This window comes from Leopardus geoffroyi, chromosome B1 (genome assembly GCF_018350155.1).
Source record: "Leopardus geoffroyi isolate Oge1 chromosome B1, O.geoffroyi_Oge1_pat1.0, whole genome shotgun sequence".
NCBI lineage: Eukaryota > Metazoa > Chordata > Mammalia > Carnivora > Felidae > Leopardus > Leopardus geoffroyi.
Window position 1 is genome coordinate 102,408,715 of NC_059327.1, and position 20,071 is coordinate 102,428,785.

The 20,071-nt window shown below is 39.6% G+C and overlaps 1 long non-coding RNA gene across 1 annotated transcript in view; it reads left to right on the forward strand.

Moving 5' to 3' along the window:
* Window positions 1–20,071, forward strand: part of LOC123593080 — a 41,227-nt gene continuing 21,156 nt past the window's right edge. The window contains exon 1 of the long non-coding RNA XR_006710108.1: window positions 1–78. This is a non-coding gene — a long non-coding RNA (uncharacterized LOC123593080). The remainder of the gene's footprint in view (window positions 79–20,071) is intronic.

Sequence of the window (20,071 nt, forward strand, 5' to 3'; positions counted from 1 at the left end):
AAAGCCAAGGCTACCGCCGTCGCTAGTGCGCAAGCTCACAGCGAGGTTGGCACCCGCGGAGCTGGCTAGGAGAAGCAAGTGAGTTTAAGGAGGCGAGTTTCTGAACGGGAAAGTCTATTTCTTTTATCATGAAGTGTAGGGAAGAAAAGGACACGAAAATAACGGTCAAGGATAGAAATTAATATCAGTAGAGGGCTTTCACATTTCACCCTTTCCTCAGTTTTAGCGGGATAGACTGGACGGGTATTGTTATTTCACAGATGAGGAAGTTGAGATTTAGCCAGTAGAAAGCTGCAGAGGCAGAGCTTGTATCATTTTCAGTGGAGAAACGCTGGAATAAATGGGCGTAAGAGGAGAGGAGGGAGGGGAGGAAACTTTGAGACGGTGAGGTGGGGTTGTTGCAGGCTGAAGGTGAAATATGGTAGACTTGAGAAGTTGACAAGAATTGAGAATATTGCCGACTTGTAACTAACAGTGTTACAACCACCACTAGCTGAAACAAAATGTGTTTATTTTTTCAATCTCCCCAGTATTTTAAGCGGATAAACTTATTTTTATGCTCATAGAGGAACCGCATACTCGTGCCGCCAACCATTCGGCGTTTTGAAGCGTAGTTAAAAGCAGGAACTCCAAACTACCTAGGTTCAAATTCTGATTCTGCCTCTGACTAGTTCTGTGACCCTGGCCAAGTTAGCCTTTGTGCATTACTTTACTCATCTGCAACAAAGGAGTGTTAAACCTATTTATTATGAAGGATAAAAACGAGTTAATACAGGTAAAATGCTTAGAACAAGTGCCTGGCATGGAGTAATGCATATTTTTTTGCATATTATTTTGTTTGCATATTATTTTGTTAACATTCGATTCAGAGGTAATAGGCACTGTAACTCCTTTTCAGGCTCCATTCTGCTACTTTTGTCTCTTACGTTTTTTACTACCACTGATACATTGTAGTCCCAGTTGTACCACTTGCAATCCATGTACTCAATTATTTAGTTACATTGTGTGTGTGTGTGTGTGTGTGTGTGTGTGTGTGTGTGTGTGTGTCAGGCCTTCTGTGTCTCAAGAATAATTCAAGTGTTACAGAACTGGGGTGGACAGAAATCTGTCCCTCGACAAATTTATATTCTCTTTGGAGGAGGCAAGCAATAAATCTTAAACAAAAAAATAAAACAAGTTGACATACTAATGCTATCTGAGAATGGTGATGCTATAGTAATAGGGGTAATTGCAGAAAGTGGTCGTTTTGTAGAGGTGGCAGTTGAGTTTAGTAAATCCTCAGTGATGAGAAGGAGCAGCCATGATATCATCTGGAGGAAAGGAAAAGTGTTTGAAGCAGAAGGAGCAGCATGAGCCAAGAATTAGATAGGATGAGCTTAACATGGCCTGGAGACAAGAATTGTGAAGGAGGAAAGTGGACAGAAATTATGTCCACATGCTCAGACAGTTGATTGACTTTCAAAACAGGCAAGGGGCTTACAGAGTGTAGGCCATTCAAGTTCTTTTAACAACTTAAGTTCTTTCATAGCACAATTTCACAACAGAACTCCTGGCTAAATTCATCATTTAAATCCTTACGGTCTTTTAGTGGGCATTTACTAGTTTCTCTTCCTGTCAGAAATGAAAAGGGCCTTTAATTGAGGTAGTCTATCCTTTTCTGAGGGCGGGGGCACCTTGGTAGTGCAAATAGAGTGGAGTTCGACTTCAGGTAAACTTCAGTTCAAATGGACTTTGGATGAGTTAAGTAATCTGTGAGCTTCAACTTCCATATCTTAGTTTGGAAATAATAATTACTTTGTGTAAAGTTAAAAAAATCTAACACAGGGGCCCCTGGGTGGCTCAGTCGGTTAAGCGGCTGACTTCGGCTCAGGTCATGATCTCGCGGTCCATGAGTTCGAGCCCCGCGTCGGGCTCTGTGCTGACAGCTCAGAGCCTGGAGCCTGTTTCAGATTCTGTGTCTCCCTCTCTCTGACCCTCCCCCGTTCATGCTCTGTCTCTCTCTGTCTCAAAAATAAATAAACGTTAAAAAAAAATTAAAAAAAATAAAACAATCTAACAGCGTTTTGAACAGGATAGCTATTCAAATACTAGTTTCCTTCCTTTTTTGACTTGGTAAGGGCTTCCCTTGAAACCACCCAGATTCACCATCTCAGATTGCTGTTCTGAGATTGCTGCTTGATTACTTTGCCTTTGCTTTCCTCCACTTTGGTAGAATTTCCACCATTCTTTCATTATCGTATTAGTGTAACTTTAACACTGCAGCATCTGCCTTTTATTGGAGTTAGTCCAAAGATATATAATCCATCTCCACTCACATCTACATATCATCACAAAATTCGTTTACTTCATAACCTCAGTTTTTTATTTAAAAAAAATCTTTTTTAACGTTTATTTTTTGTGAGAGTGTGAGCGGGGGAGGGGCAGAGAGAGGGAAACACAGAATCTGAAACAGAGTCCGGACTCTGAGCTGTCAGCACAGAGCTGGATGTGGGGCTCAAACTCATGAACTGTGAGATCATGAGCGAACCAAAGTCAGACACTTACCGACTCAGCCAGCCAGGCACCCCCATAACCTCATTGTTAGTAAAAAAAAAAAAAAAAAAAAAAAAAAAAAAAAAAACTTTTGAAACACCCAAGGAAACTTTGTTTCATGTTTTCAGGGGAAAAAAGTTTTTGAAGTTTGAAAAGAGGTTCAGATAATGTTGTACATTCTACTCTTAAAAAGGAATGCGTTTGAATCAACATATTAACCTGGATTATCTGTCTAAAAATAACCTGTTTTTCAACAAAATATCTGAATACACATCTTTTCCTCTTTATTGGACATATGTTGCTTTGTATGACCAGCACCCTTCTATTTTTTGAAGAAATGCCCACATTATTTTCCTGATCCCACATTATTCTGGTGTTAATGTTAATGCAGGCATAAGTATGACCAGGCTCTATTAATCATGGAAACCCCGTCCCTTTTCCCTCATTTCCTGTTCACCCAGGCAGGATTAAACAGAGTTCTGTCATCAGTCTTGATGTGTGAAGTCTTGGAGAGAGTAGGTCTTTCCTTCTCTAGGATTATGAACTCTAAGAACTACGCAAGTGTGGAACTGTCAGGGGCCGTGTTGCCACCACATGGAGAGAACAGAACGTGTTTGAAGTCAGGGGGGCGCCTGGGTGGCGCAGTCGGTTAAGCGTCCGACTTCAGCCAGGTCACGATCTCGCGGTCCGTGAGTTCGAGCCCCGCGTCAGGCTCTGGGCTGATGGCTCAGAGCCTGGAGCCTGTTTCCGATTCTGTGTCTCCCTCTCTCTCTGCCCCTACCCCATTCATGCTCTGTCTCTCTCTGTCCCAAAAATAAATAAACGTTGAAAAAAAAATTAAAAAAAAAAAAAAAAAGAAAGAAAATGAAGTCAGACAGAGGCCAGCACACTGAGAGATAAGGGAGAGAAGCGGAGCCCTTATGTAGGAGTAGTTGCACTCGTTCTTGGACTTTCCATTTGATGAGCCAATACTTTTGAATTGGTCTTTGGTTTAGTGTGTCCAGAAGAATCCAGACTAAATATACTTCTACTAGAGTATAAAAATCCATGTCTTATTAACCTTTACAGCACCCACTGAAATGGGCAGTGTACCATGTAAGTGGATGAATGGTCTATCATAGCACATCTGGTGAAAGAAATTGATAGGTAGATAAATAAATGAACAAATGGAATCTTACAATTTTATTTACCATACAGGTCTGCTATACAATTTGTCTATATAGAAATTGGTTTTCTAGAAATTATCCTGGAAAGAAATAATGCAAAATGTTAAGATGGTTATCCCTGGGTGGTGGGATTCTGGGATTTTTTTTTTTTTCTTTTTGAACTTTGTTCTTTATGAATTTCCCAGATCTTCTCTAAGGTATATGAGTAGCTTTTATTATCACAAAAAGTAAAAATAAAAATGTGTTTTCCTTTTCTTGTTCTGATGCATTTAACTTTTTCTTTGAAGAGATTTTGGCTTTCAACTACATTTTTTTTTTTTTTTTTAAGAAATAGGCTCTTTTTTTTTTTATTTATTTTTTTTGAGACAGAGAGAGACAGCATGAACGAGGGAGGGTCAGAGAGAGGGAGACACAGAATCCAAAACAGGCTCCAGGCTCTGAGCTGCCAGCACAGAGCCCGACGCGGGGCTCGAACTCACGGACCGCGAGATCATGACCTGAGCTGAAGTCGGCCGCCCAACCGACTGAGCCACCCAGGCGCCCCTCAACTACATTTTAACAAAGACATTTGTTGTTGTTGTTCAAGACTCAAACTGGAAACCACCTAGTTAATATGTGAGAAGATTTTATGCATTGATAACTGCTGTGGTCTGAATGTTTGTGCCCCCCCCTAAATTCATCTGTTGAAATCCTAATCCCCAAAGGAGATCGTTTGAGGAGGTGGGGGTCTTTGGAAGGGGACGGTGGAGTCCTCACGAATAGAATTAATACTCTTATAAAGAGATCCCACAGAGCTCCCTGGCCTCCTCTACCACATAAGGATGCCATAAGAGGTCTGCAACTCAGAGAGAGCCCTCATCCAACCGTGCCAGGACCCTGATTTCAGTCTTTAAGTCTCCAGAATGATGGGAAATAAATTTCTACTGTTTACAAGCCACCCAGCCTGTGGTATTTTGGTTATAGCAGTCCAAACAAAGACAAAAATGACTGAACACTATAAGTCACGTGTAGTATGTATTTCCCTTCCATATTTTTAATTTGATAATATAAATTTAAAAACTTATATTATCAAGTTCATCTCTAATTTCTATGGAATAGTTAAAAGAGCTTCCTTTTCTTACCATTTGCTATCCTCAGATATCTAGATATGATCTTATATTATTTTAAGCTCTTTCTGTATTTTTAGAGGAATAAAAAATTATATCTTCATATAAGTACAACAAAATGGGGGGGGGAGAAATGGGACATTTTGATTTATGTTGCACCCAGATAGTTGTAACATGTGGGTAATCCTGGACACAACAATATTAGGCATATCACTCTGTCTCAGCAAATGGCTAAAGCTCTTTGATCTGTTCTCATCTGTAAAAAAGAAAATTCATGCTCATTGATAAAACTCTGTAGGAAATTACATGGTTTAATGTCTAAAAAATAAATATGTTCCAGAAAAGTTCTGTGCCAATTAGACTTCTACAAAGAAGATCATATCTTAAGTAGAATTAGAAATAATAAGATAAAATAATGAAAGTAGAATTTGTTATTATGGGTTAAACTCATTGTAACTCCAATAACTATTGTGAGATATATGGTAAACAAAATAATGCCCTCCCCTCAAAGGTATCCTCATCCTTATCCCAAGAACCTGTAAATATGTTACCTTGTATGGCAAAAGTTATTTTGCAGATGTGACAAAATTAAGGATTTTGAGACAGGGACTTTATTCATGTGGACCCAATGTAATCACAAGGATGCTTATAAGAGGGAAGAGGCAGTAGAGGCAGAGAGAGGGAATGAGACAATATGAGAATATGACAACAAAAGCAGAGATCAGAGAGGAGAGAAGATGCTATAACTAGTGGATTTGAAGATGGAGGTTATGAGCACGAATATATGAAGCCTCCAGAAGCTGGAAAAGGCAAGGAAATGGATTCTCCCCTGGAACCTCCAAAAGGAATGTAGTCATGTGAATATATCTTAGATTTCTCACTTCTAGAACTGTAACATAATAAATTTATGTTGCTTCCAGCCATTAAGTTGGTGGTAATTTGTTACAGCAGCAATAGGAAAGTATTAGAGATTGTCAGATAAAATGTAGGTGCTAAGTTACAATTGAATTTCAATGAACAACAAATGATTTTTTTAGTATAAGTGTATCCAATTTGTTCCAAATGTTGCATGGGACGTACTTATACTAAAATATTATTTGTTGTTTATCTGAAATTCAAATGTAACTGGGAATCCTGTGGGTTTTTTTTGTATTTATTTATTTTTTTACTAAGTCTGGAAACCCTAAACTGTTATAAGGTGCCTTATTTATTCACTTACATATTAATTTCTACCTCTAGTTTTATATATGAAGTTTTCTTTTTTTTTTTTTAATTTTTTTTTTCAACGTTTATTTATTTTTGGGACAGATAGAGACAGAGCATGAACGGGGGAGGGGCAGAGAGAGAGGGAGACACAGAATCAGAAACAGGCTCCAGGCTCTGAGCCATCAGACCAGAGCCCGACGTGGGGCTCGAACTCACTGACCGCGAGATCGTGACCTGGCTGAAGTCAGACGCTTAACCGACTGCACCACCCAGGCGCCCCTCTTTTTTTTTTTTTTTAATGTTTATTTATTTTTGACAGAGACAGAGCATGAGCGGGGGAGGGGCAGAGAGAGAGGGAGACACAGAATCCGAAGCAGGCTCCGGGCTCCGAGCTGTCAGCACAGAACCTGTCACGGGGCTTGAACTCACAGACCACAAGGTCATGACCTGAGCCGAAGTTGGACGCTCAACTGACTGAGCCACCCAGGCGCCCCGTATACATGAAGTTTTCCTAAAGGAAGATGACTATTTATTATGTTATATTGTTGTAGGAAATTATAATATTCATGAAGCAAATTTTACCTGAAAATTCCTCATTGCAGTGTGAGGATTTATAGTTAAAAGTGTTATGTGCCAATGTGCCAATATTCTGTGTTAGGAACTTCCTCTCTGGCACCAAAAGGGGAAGTCTACAGATAACATCTCATAATTTTTTTTTTTTTTTTTTTAATTTTTTTTTTTCAACGTTTATTTATCTTTGGGACAGAGAGAGACAGAGCATGAACGGGGGAGGGGCAGAGAGAGAGGGAGACACAGAATCGGAAACAGGCTCCAGGCTCTGAGCCATCAGCCCAGAGCCCGACGCGGGGCTCGAACTCACGGACCGCGAGATCGTGACCTGGCTGAAGTCGGACGCTTAACCGACTGCGCCACCCAGGCGCCCCTAACATCTCATAATTTTAAAGCTATGTGGGGGTCTGAAAGATTATCTAGTACAGGACTTGCAAAGTCAAATGACTTAAAGGTCCAGGCAGATTATAAATGAGTGAAGCTGATCCGTTAGAGGACCATAGGAAGTAATAGATCTATGGTGACCCACACACCACATGCCCTTTCTAAGAGGACCCAAATATTGTTATAGCTCCCTGAGAGCAAAACAAAACATAGACTGAATTTTCTTAGGCCTTCTCTCAGTTTTCATCACCTCAATCCATCTAAAGTCTCAAAGTACAGTGTGCTTGCCAAAAAAATTCACCCTTTTGAGGAGTTCCTTAGTCCCTTTCAGCCAGATTTCTGGTCCCAAACTCCTCCTTTATAAATTCCAGAATGTCTGCTGAGCTGACTTCATCTTTAAAAACCATCCAGGGGGGCGCCTGGGTGGCGCAGTCGGTTGAGCGTCCGACTTCAGCCAGGTCACGATCTCGCGGTCCGTGAGTTCGAGCCCCGCGTCGGGCTCTGGGCTGATGGCTCAGAGCCTGGAGCCTGTTTCCGATTCTGTGTCTCCCTCTCTCTCTGCCCCTCCCCCGTTCATGCTCTGTCTCTGTCTGTCCCAAAAATAAATAAACGTTGAAAAAAAAAAAAAACCATCCAGGGGCAGCTGGGTGGCTTGGTCGGTTAAGCGCGTCGGACTTTAACCTCAGGTCATGATCTCACAGCTTGTGAGTTGGAGCCCATCATTGGGCTCTGTGCTGACAGCTCAGAGCCTGGAGCCTTCTTTGGATTCTGTGTCTCCCTCTCTCTGTCTGCCCCTCCCCTGCTCACATTCTCTCTCTCTCTCTCTCTCTCTCTCTCTCAAAAATAAATAAACAGTAAAAAATAAAAATGAAAAAAAAACATACAAATTCTTGCAACTTTTATTTTATTTATTTTTTATTTCTTCCCTTTTTTTTTTTTTTTTTCCAGTTAGGCGAAGTTTTCTTTTTTTTTTTTCAATATATGAAATTTATTGTCAAATTGGTTTCCATACAACACCCAGTGCTCATCCCAAAAGGTGCCCTCCTCAATGCCCATCACCCCCTTTCCCCTCCCTCCCACCCCCCCCCCCCATCAACCCTCAGTTTGTTCTCAGTTTTTAAGAGTCTCTTATGCTTTGGCTCTCTCCCACTCTAACATCTTTTTTTTTTTTTTTTTCCTTCCCCTCCCCCATGGGTTTCTGTTAAGTTTCTCAGGATCCACATAAGAGTGAAAACATATGGTATCTGTCTTTCTCTGTATGGCTTATTTCACTTAGCATCACACTCTCCAGTTCCATCCACGTTGCTACAAAGGGCCATATTTCATTCTTTCTCATTGCCACGTAGTATTCCATTGTGTATATAAACCACAATTTCTTTATCCACTCATCAGTTGATGGACATTTAGGCTCTTTCCACAATTTGGCTATTGTTGAGAGTGCTGCTATAAACATTGGGGTACAAGTGCCCCTATGCATCAGTACTCCTGTATCCCTTGGGTAAATTACTAGCAGTGCTACTGCTGGGTCATAGGGTAGGTCTATTTTTAATTTTCTGAGGAACCTCCACACTGGTTTCCAGAGTGGCTGCACCAGTTTGCATTCCCACCAACAGTGCAAGAGGCTTCCCATTTCTCCACATCCTCGCCAGCATCTATAGTCTCCTGATTTGTTCATTTTGGCCACTCTGACTGGCGTGAGGTGATATCTGAGTGTGGTTTTGATTTGTATTTCCCTGATGAGGAGCAACGTTGAACATCTTTTCATGTGCCTGTTGGCCATCCGGATGTCTTCTTTAGAGAAGTGTCTATTCATGTTTTCTGCCCATTTCTTCACTGGGTTATTTGTTTTTCGGGTGTGGAGTTTGGTGAGCTCTTTATAGATTTTGGATACTAGCCCTTTGTCCCATATGTCATTTGCAAATATCTTTTCCCATTCCGTTGGTTGCCTTTTAGTTTTGTTGGTTGTTTCCTTTGCTGTGCAGAAGCTTTTTATCTTCATAAGGTCCCAGTAATTCACTTTTGCTTTTAATTCCCTTGCCTTTGGGGATGTGTCGAGTAAGAGATTGCTACGGCTGAGGTCAGAGAGGTCTTTTCCTGCTTTCTCCTCTAGGGTTTGGATGGTTTCCTGTCTCACATTCAGGTCCTTTATCCATTTTGAGTTTACTTTTGTGAATGGTGTGAGAAAGTGGTCTAGTTTCAACCTTCTGCATGTTGCTGTCCAGTTCTCCCAGCACCATTTGTTAAAGAGACTGTCTTTTTTCCATTGGATGTTCTTTCCTGGTTTGTCAAAGATGAGTTGGCCATACGTTTGTGGGTCTGGTTCTGGGGTTTCTATTCTATTCCATTGGTCTATGTGTCTGTTTTTGTGCCAATACCATGCTGTCTTGATGATGACAGCTTTGTAGTAGAGGCTAAAGTCTGGGATTGTGATGCCTCCTGCTTTGGTCTTCTTCTTCAAAATTACTTTGGCTATTCGGGGCCTTTTGTGGTTCCATATGAATTTTAGAATTGCTTGTTCTAGCTTCGAGAAGAATGCTGGTGCAATTTTGATTGGGATTGCATTGAATGTGTAGATAGCTTTGGGTAGTATTGACATTTTGACAATATTTATTCTTCCAACCCATGAGCAGGGAATGTCTTTCCATTTCTTTATATCTTCTTCAATTACCTTCATAAGCTTTCTATAGTTTTCAGCATACAGATCTTTTACATATTTGGTTAGATTTTTTCCTAGGTATTTTATGCTTCTTGGTGCAGTTGTGAATGGGATCAGTTTCTTGATTTGTCTTTCTGTTGCTTCATTGTTAGTGTATAAGAATGCAACTGATTTCTGTACATTGATTTTGTATCCTGCAACTTTGCTGAATTCATGTATCTCTTGCAACTTTTAAACATGATCCACTGACCATCAGCATCAGCATCACCAGGGTACCAGTTGAAAATTCAGATTCTTAGTTTCCACCCCAGACTTACTGAATCAGAAACTGCAGGAGGTATTGTACAGTTTTTATTAAAAAAATTCCTCCAGATGATTTTTATACACACTAAAGTTGGAGAAGCACTGATCTAAATTTCTTGAAGAGGTTAGCTCGTTCTTGTCCATAGCTCTGGGATTGCCAATCTGTTTTACGTCAAATGTGCTTACAGCTGTCATCCACTCCCCTCCCCCAGGTGACACTGCTGAGGGCTTACAGATTTCTGGAGTGAAGTGGAGGCAGAAAAGGAATTATGGAATTCCTAATGTGTGCTAGGCAGTATGATTGGTGCCAGCAAAGTTGTGCTGCCATGCAAAGATTTCCAACTTGCTCTTCACTGATGTTATAGGAGAGCTTTCAATTACAATCTAAACTTGAGCTATATTTCAACAGCATAGATTTTAAAAAATCAATAGACATTTTTTAGAGCACAGCAAAATTGAGTGGAAAATACAGAGTTCCCATATACCCCTCCTTTCCCACCCCTGCCACATACATGCAGCTTCCCCCACAGTCAACATCCCCCATCAGTATGCTTCATTTGTTACAATTGATGAACGAACGTTGACACATCATTATCACCCAAAGTCCATAATTCACATTAGACTTGACTCTTGGTAGTGTACATTCTATGGGATTGGACAGGTGTATAATGGCATGTATTCTCTAATAGTGTATCATGCAAAATACTTACATTGCCCAAAAAATCATCTGTGCTCCACCTATTCATGCCTCCCTCTCCCCTAACCCGTGGCAGACACTGATCTTTTTACTGCCTCTACAGTTTTGCCTCTTCCAGATTGTCATGTAGTTGGAATTATACAGTATGTTACCTTTTCAGATTGGCTTCTTTCACTTAGCAATATGCATTTAAGGTTCTTCTGTGTCTTTTTGTGGCATGATATCTCATTTATTTTTATCACTGAATAATCCATTTTATGGACGTACCATAGTTTGTCTATCCATTCACCTATTGAAGGGCATCTTGATTTCCAAGTTTTCAGTTACAAATAAAGCTACTATAAACATTCACTGTAGGTTTTTGTGTAGACATCAGTCTTCAACTCATTTAGGTAAATAGCAAAGGGCACAATTGCTGGATCACATGGTAAGAATATGTTCAGCATTGTAAGAAGCCTGTCAGGTTGTATTCCAGAGTGGCTATCCCATTTTGCATTCCAACCAACAATGAATAAGAGATCTTGTTGATCCACATCTGCACCACCATTTCCTTTTGTCAGTGTTTGGATTTTGACCATTCTAATAGGTGTATGGTGATACCTTGTTATTTTAATCTGCAATTCCTTCATGGCATATGATATTAACATATGTTGAGCAAATACATATGCTTACTTGCCATCTGCAAATCTTTGCTGAGGTGTCCATATCTTTTGTCCACTTTTAAGTTGAGTTTTATATTTTCTTACTTTTGAGTTTTAGGAGTTCTTTGTAAAAAAAAAAAGTTTTTAAGTGTTCTTTGTATATTTTGGATGATAGGTATGTTTTTTGCAATATTTTCTCCCAGTCTGTGGCTTGTCTTCTCATTCTATTCTGTCTGTGTCTTCCACAAAGCAGAAGTTTTTAATTCTAATGAAGTCCAACTTGTCAACGTTTCTTTTATGGATTGTGTCTATGGCATTCTATCTAAAAGTCATCCTCTCCAACCCAAGGTCATCTAGATTGTCTCCTGTGTTCTTAAGTGTTGTCTACTTTTCCCATTAAAGCCTTTAGCATGTTAATCATAGTTATTTTAAATTCCTAATCTGATCATTCCAACATCCTTGCCATATCTGCTATTGGTTCTGATGTTTGCTGTCTTTTCAAACTATATATTTTTTTAGTGTGCCTTGTAACTTTTTTTTTTGAAAACTTTTTTTTTTGTACTGGATAAAAGGAACTGGAGTCGATAGGCCCTCAGTGTTGGTGAGGTGTAGGGAAGGGGAAGCATTCTATAGTCCTATGATTTGGTCCCACTCTTTCAGTGAGCCTGGGCTATGACCTTTACAAGTGGTTCTCAGTTTCTCACCCCCACCTTCCTTAGGTAAGACAGGAAAACTAGTGGGAAATGGAGTTGGGTCTTTTTTTCTCCTAGGTCAGGTAGGCTCTGGCAAAACCCCAGTCTTTTGGGCTCTGGTGACATAGTTTCTCTTATGGCAGGACTTATTAAGAAGAGCAGAGTGTTCTGCCCTATATTAAAATGGCTACTGTTTCCCTCCCCTTGCCAGAAGCATGAGAAAAGTTTTTTCCCAAACCTCACTGTGAGAGTCTGGTAGGGCTTTTGGAGGTAAAACTTACAAAAGAGTGGGAGTCATCCTATGAGGGGCCCCCAACTGGAGTTTTTAACTCTCAGACTTGTCTACACTAAACTCCAACAATTAGTCTATTACAGCTTAGGTTTCCTACCACAAAGGTTCCTGTGGAGATTTCTGTTAAGTGTGAGTTTCTGTTCTGGTAAGTTGTGGTTCTCTGTATCTGCCTGTCTGCCTCTCTAGATTTTGCGGCAGTGGTTTGTTCTGTGACCTCACTTCTCTGACACATCTAAGAAAGTTGTTGGTTTTTAGTTTGTTCAGCTTTTTTCTTTTCCTGTGGACAGGAGTGATCATTTCCAAGATGACTGTGTGCTAGACCAGAAACTGGAAGTCACATGAAGTAAAAACTTAAAAGATATTCTTTTATTTAACAAACATGCATGTAGCACTTACTGTGTGCCAGGTCTTGATTTAAGCACTTATAAATATTAATCCTAATAACTACCCTATGCAGTAGGTGAAAATATTATCTCTGTTTTACAGATGGGGAAATCCAAGATTTGATTGCTGAGATTGATTGCTGTAATTCATATAACCAGCTAGTAATTCATATAACCAGGATTTATTTGCAGGCAGTCTATCTCAAGTGACTGTGTTTATAACCACTACCCTGTGCTGCTTCTTATAAATGGGAATCCACTTCTATGCCACGTGTATTATCTTCACCTTAACAGTGAATCAATTTATTTTCTTCTTTCGTTGAGGATCTTAACTTCCCTCTCATGATTGCATTAATGTCTACAGTTGATCCTTGAATAACATGGGTTTGAACTATATGGGTTGACTTATATGTGATTTTTTTTTCTGATAAATACAATGCAGTACTGTAAATGTATTTTCTTAATATTTTATTTTCTCTAGCTTATTTTGTTTTAAAAATCCAGTATATAATACATATAACACACAAAATATATTTAGCCTATAGTTTATGTTATTGGTAAGGCTTCTGGTGAGCAGTAGGATATTAGTAGTAAAGTTTTGGGGAGTTAAAAGTTGTATGCAAATTTTCGACAGTGTGGTGGGTAGGGGGGCGGTCAGCACTCCTAACCCTTGCATTGTTCAAAGATAAACTGTACATAGAGAAGAAAGCTGATATTATTAGTTTACCCAAACTCAATTTCTTCTGCTCAGACTTGACATGCAATTAGAAGTCCAATCATGAAGTAGGGCTCATTAATGCAAAGAGACATGATGAGATCTAACTGTAATCCCAATGCTTGCATACAGACAGGAGTGAAATTGTAATTTAGCTTTTATTAATAACCAATAGGAGAACTTGTACGTGCAAAAGTGATGTTGGTTCTTGATTGAGAGACTCTTACAGAATATGTCATTTGTACAACCTTAGCTACTCTCCTTTGGCTGTGAAGTCCAGGGATGCTGCACCTGTATAATAGATCAACTCTTTATTCAAATTAATGATTTAAGAGGAAAAGAGTCTACTTTATTTCTTGTTTTCACCTTGTTTACTTCTACCTAAAGTTGCCTAGGAAGTCTTAGATTGTTTCAGAAGCAGCAGCTTCAGCAGAAGTGGGAGAATACCAGATGATGGTGACTCTCAAGAGAGGTAATAGTGGACAGCTAAGACAAGAAGGGGGTTTCGTGTGGGCATGTCTCTTTAACAAGAAATAAAGTATTATTTTGAGATAGTACTTCAGTGATAAGCAGCCTCAAAGATAGCCCCCATTGATCCCCACTTTCTGGTATTCAGGGCCTATATACTTCTCTCCCTTTGAGGGACTTGCCTTGAACAAATAGACTACCTTAACATTGAGGGAATGATACCCCTGTGAGTAGATTACAAGAGAATATAAATTCCATCTTCCTAGCAGTTTCCTTCCCTTGTTGACTTTGATGAAGCAAGTTTCTATGTTAGGGGGGCCCATATGGCAAGGAAGTAAGGGTCCTCCAGCCAACAGCCTTATGGATATTGAAGCCCACATTCCACAGCCCAGATGGAATTAAATACTGCTGGTGATCACATAAGTGAGCTTGGAAACAGAGCCTTCCCAAATTGAGCTTTCAGATAAGACCTCAGCCCTGGCTGGTCTTGATTGCAGCCTTAAGCAGACCCAACTGAGTTGTACCCGGATTCCTGACTCACAGAAACTGTGAGATAATAAATGTGTATTGTTAAGAAGTAATAAAAAGCTAATGCAATTTCTAGCACAAACTCTTAGGTAAGCATTTCATACCTAAGTGGATTTCATATTTCCACTGACCTAGTCTCATCTTGTTGATAATGCAAGGAAAATCTACATTTAACATTTTTACAACCTCTGAGTTTATCAAAATGGTGCGAAAATATTTTGTGAAGGAATTTGTAGCACATAAATGTTAATTCTGTATCTGTGTGCTTTCTTTAGTGACCACTAAATTTTTTGATGATCTCTAAGAGGTTAACTGAAAAGAAAGCATGGTTTGTATCTCAAGAATCTTGCTATAGTTAAGTACTACTGGATTAGGACTGTAATGTTCATCTCTGGCAATATAAAATGTAGGGTAAAATGACTTTTTTCTTTTCAAAAAATTTTTTTAACGTTTATTTATTTTTTGAGAGAGAGAGACAGAGACAGAGCATGAGCAGGGAGGGTGAGAGAGAGAGGGAGACACAGGCTCCAGGCTCTGAGCTGTCAGCACAGTGCCCGATGCAGGGCTCAAACCCATGAACTGCAAGATCATGACTTGAGCTTAACCGGCTGAGCCACCCAGGTGCCTCAGGGTAAAATGACTTCTAATATGCAGATGTAAAAGCCTTGACCAGCTTTGCTTTTACTTAAAAGAAAAAAACTGAGCCTGAACATGTGAGGTTTTTTTTTTTTTTTAAGTTTTATAAATCTTTATTTTTGAGAGAGAGAGAGAACGGGGGAAGGGCAAGGAGAGGAAGACACGGAATCTGAAGCCCTCTCCAGGCTCTGAGCTGTCAGCACAAAGCCTGGCATGGGGCTAGAACCCACCAAACCATGAGATCATGACCTGAGCTGAAGTCTGATGCTCACCTAAGCCACCCAGAGGCCCCTGAACATGTAGTTTTTGAAAGTCATTGACAAGCAAAAATCCATTTAGCAGTGGATTAAAAAAAAAAAATTTTTTTAACATTTATTCATTAAAAAAATTTTTTTTAACATTCATTTATTATTGAAAGACAGAGAGAGTCAGAGCATGAGTAGGGGAGGGGCAGAGGGAGAGAGAGACACAAAATCCCAAGCAGGCTCCAGGCTCCGAGCTGTCAGCACAGAGCCCGACACGGGGCTCGAACTCACGAGCTGTGAGATATGACCCGAGGCCGAAGTCGGAGGCTTAACTGACTGAGCCACCCAGATGTCCCAGATTTATTCATTTTTTTCAGAGACAGAGACAGAGTGTGAGTGGGGGAGGAGCAGAGAGAGAGGGAGACACACAATCTGAAGCATGATCCAGGCTCTGAGTTGTCAGCACAGAGCCGATGTGGGGCTTGAACTCATGGACCATGAAATCATGACTAGAGCTGAAGTCGGATGCTCAACCGACTGAGCCACCCAGGTGCCCCACCAACAGTGGATTTTTATCTGATCTGATAATATTCTCTGAAAAGGCAGATGCATGTTGGAATCTCTGTCATGAGTACCTACCTGTAAAAAGGAATACCAGTATCTGCTTATAAACAGAGACTAGATATGAAGGCCACAATTAACAGAGATTGTGCATTATGTTTGATGGTGACATTTTTCTTTTATTTTTGTTTCTGATATTACTAATAAAAATTAGATTATGTAGCAAATAAGAATCTGAAAGAATTTAGTCATTTATGTAAATATTTTTGTGAGCATGGTATGTGCCAGGCTCTGTTCTAAGCTCTGGAATAATGTAGTAAACAAAGTAGACAAAGTTCCCTGGAGCTTATGTTATACAGATGAGTGGACAGGAAATAATCAACAAACAAGCAAATGAATAATGCCTGTCGATGACAAGTAGTAGGTTTGGATGAGAGAGAGTGGCCAGAATGTTACTATGCAGATAACATACTCAAGAAGGGGCATCTCTGATGAGTAGGCATTTGAGGAAACCTGGAAATGTGGGGAATGGATGATTAAGTAAGTGGACTTAAGTATACCAAATGACCAAATAGGCTGTGAGGGAGATTGCTGGAAACAAACGACTTCTTTGAGGTCCTATGGTGTGTACCATACACAGCTGGACATGATTTTATAAGAGGGAATTTGAAAAGCCTAGGTTCCAGAGCCAACCTCCTGGTTTAAATTCCAGCTCTGTAGCTTATTAGCTGGGTGACCTTGGGCAAGTTGTAAACCTCTCTGAAAAAAAAAAAAAATGAGGCTAATAATTACATCCTTGTCAAGTGGTCATGGGGGTTAAATAACGTGTGAAAAGCACTTAGAACAGGCCTGAGCATATTTAGCAATAATAAACATTAGCTACTGTTCTTAATGAGTTTCCTTGATTACAATATTTATTCTTTGTGAAGAAAATCATTCTCCAGAGGTAAAACGATCTGCCTTTTATAACGTGAGGACTCTAGCCTTCAAATTTGTAAACCCAATTTCCTAAGTAGCTTTCCTGGCCTGTAGGAAAGTTTCAGCACAGGAGCCCAGAAATATCTTTCCAGACACCTTAGTTATAATATACATTGTTAAAACAGAGGTATAAAGAAGTAGGTGTCAGGGGTTCTTTGAAATCATCTAAGAAAGTCACACATTTTTTTTAAATGTAATTTTTATAGTGATTCAGGGCATGGACTTTGGCATCAGGCAGCCTTGGGTTTAGATCCTGGCTTGGGAAACAGTGGTGTCTTGAACACATCAACCTACTTTTCTAAAATGGAGTTGTTATAGCTGATACTCTAGTAGCATTTACTCTGATGTGTCAGATACTTTTCTAAGATGTTTACAATACATTATCTCATTCAATCTTCACAATCCCTTTGCAAAATGGTTACTATTATCATTCCCATTTTACAAATGAGCAAACTGAGGAAGAAGTCAAGTGACTTTCTCATGGTCACACAGCCATGTAAGTGACAGAGTCAGGATTTGAATAGATTCTGTGGCTCCAAGTCTGTGTACTTAAAACCCTTATACTCTACTCCTCTGTAATAACAGCTCCTACCTCATAGGCAGAACTATATTAAAAGAGGTTGTGTATAAGCCCTTGGCCAAGTGCAAGATGCTAAGTAAGTGCTCAATAAATATTTGTTGAATGATTGATTATGCAAAGTCATAGTAAATTATATCATAGTAAATAATCTATATGCATACTTTATTATGGCTGAATAATTCAATTGTTTTTTTACCTTTTAGGTAACCTTGTATATATTACATCAACTTTGCAAATCCATTGTAGTCTAATAACTCCATTGGATTACCTGGCAAAATTTGTTTGTACTGAGCCCATGCTGGCTCCTGATGGTCACCTCTTATGTTTCTAAATGCCCACAAACCATCTGTTTGAGAATCTATTTTAGAATTTTGCCTGCAATCAGTGTCAAGCTCATCATTTACATATTTGCCTTCTTTGCATTTTTGGAACTTGGGGAACTTCTAGTTCTTTTCAAGATGAAAATCTAGTTTATATTACTGACATGCTTCATTAGTGATAAAGACCATTAGAAATTTTCTACCTAGTTTCAATTTTTTGTTAAAGTAATGGGATGACTGCATTATACTAGAAAAGCATTTGAATCACACAACTAGCAAATCACTTCTATTTCAAACCCATAACTGTATCAGATTGTGGGGCTGATCCAGCATAAAATTAGATTACTCATCTGTTAGAGGAAATTTTCCAACAGGAAAATTTAGGTAGGATATGAGTCATATAATCTGACATTCTTCTGCTATCTAAATAAATCCTATTTCTTTTAACTAAACCATATGTTTTAAAAGAGTAAAGAAAAACTAAAAATGCAAAATTTTTGTACATTCAACCCCTTGACCAATTAGATATTTTATACATTTGAATTTCTGATTTATAGTTGGACCTTAAAAATAGGTCATTTTTCTTTGCAGCAAACCTTTCCAACTGCATTTGTTCTTAATAAATGATTTCTGATTATTTAAATATAGAAAAGAAATTAAGTTATGCATGCTTTTGTTTTCTCTCTAGACGTATTGTCTATAGCAAGAGCTAGTAGTGAAAGTTTTGAAATATTGAAATGTATAGTGCGTGGTCTCCCTTCTTAAACTTTCTAAAGGTCAATGACATTGTTAGGAGATGAAAATTAAACTTCATAACTTAAGTTGGTCAAATTGTATTTCATTTCTACAATGTACACTTAAAATGGTAATAAGTTGCTTCCATTGGGAAGTTTTGGTACAACAGTTACAATCAGGGCACATGGACAATGGTTTAGCTTTGGTAACAGAACCTGAGTTTGCACCCACTCCCTGTTCTCTTTCTTCCTTTAGTTTGGTCTGCTGAGAAGTGAGGATGAGTTGTAGTGTAACTACAGAGGATGGGGGTGGTAAGAGAAGGAAAACAAGACAGAGCAGAACTTGGTGGATCTTAGAGGAAAACTAATCTATTATTTGAGGATTTAAAGTCCATGTGAGGCCGCCTGAGTGGCTCAGTTTGTTGAGCATCCCACTTCGGCTCAGATCAGATCTCATGGTTCATGAGTTCTGCCCTGCACTGGGCTCTTTGCTGTCAGTAGGGAGCCTGCCTTCAATCCTCTGTCCACCTCTCTTTGCCCCTCCCTTGCTGGCTCTTTCTATCTCAAAAATAAATAAACATTTTAAAAATAAATAAAGTACATATGAGTGTGTATATGCATGTGTCTGCATGTATGTTTGTGGATTTAAATTTTTTAAATGTTTATTTATTTTGAGAGAGAATTCCCACACATGTGTGCAAGTTGGGGAGGGGCAGAGAGAGGGGAGAGAGGATCTGAAGCAGGTTCCATGCTAACAGCAGAGAGCCCAATGGAGGGGACTGGAACTAGGAACTGTGAGATCATGACCTGAGCCATAGTCAGATGCTTAACCGACTATGCCACCCAGGCACCCCTGACCATTCCTTTTTAGTCCCTTTTGGGGATTCCTCTTCCTCAGTTCATCTCTCACATGTCAATGTTTCATTGAATCCTGTCTCAGAAAATTTCTCCCTTTTTACACTATCTCTGGTTTTCCACTTCCCTCGTTTTAATTACCAGCTATGTGCTGATTATTCCCAAAGCTATTGTGCCAGTCCAGACCTCTTCTGGATTCTAGATTTCTCTAGATGTTCTGTAGACATTTCAAATTCATTGTGTCTTCACCTGAACTCATTATCTTTCTTCCCAAACTTGTTTTTTCTTACATTCTGTCTAGTGAGTGGCAGCACCTCAGTAGCCAGTAAATCAGGGGATCATTCTTGACTCCTTTCTTACCACACCCACCTCTTCTCATAAATCACCTCCTCCAGCTGAGGCTACCTACTAAACACGTCACCCATGTGGTCTCTCCAGTCCCACTGTCATGGCCATAATTCAGGTCACTATCGTCTTTTCTCTAAATTACTGTATTGGCTACTAACTTAGCCTCCCAGTCTCCAGTCTTCCTTTCTTCCACTTCATTTTCCTCATTATGTATGATGCTTCTAAAACAAAGCCAACCAAGGGGCACCTAGGTGGCTCAGTGGGTAAATCATCCGACTTCAGCTCAGGTCATGATCTCGCAGTTTGTGAGTTTGTGAGCCCTGTGTTGGGGCTCAGAGCCTGGAGCCTGCTTTGGATTCTCTCTCTCTCTTCTCTCTCTCTCTCTCTCTCTCTCTCTCTCTCTCTCTCCATCCCTCCCTCTCCCTCCTGCCCTCCCTCACTCATGCTCTGTCTCTGTTTCTCTCTCTCAAAAATA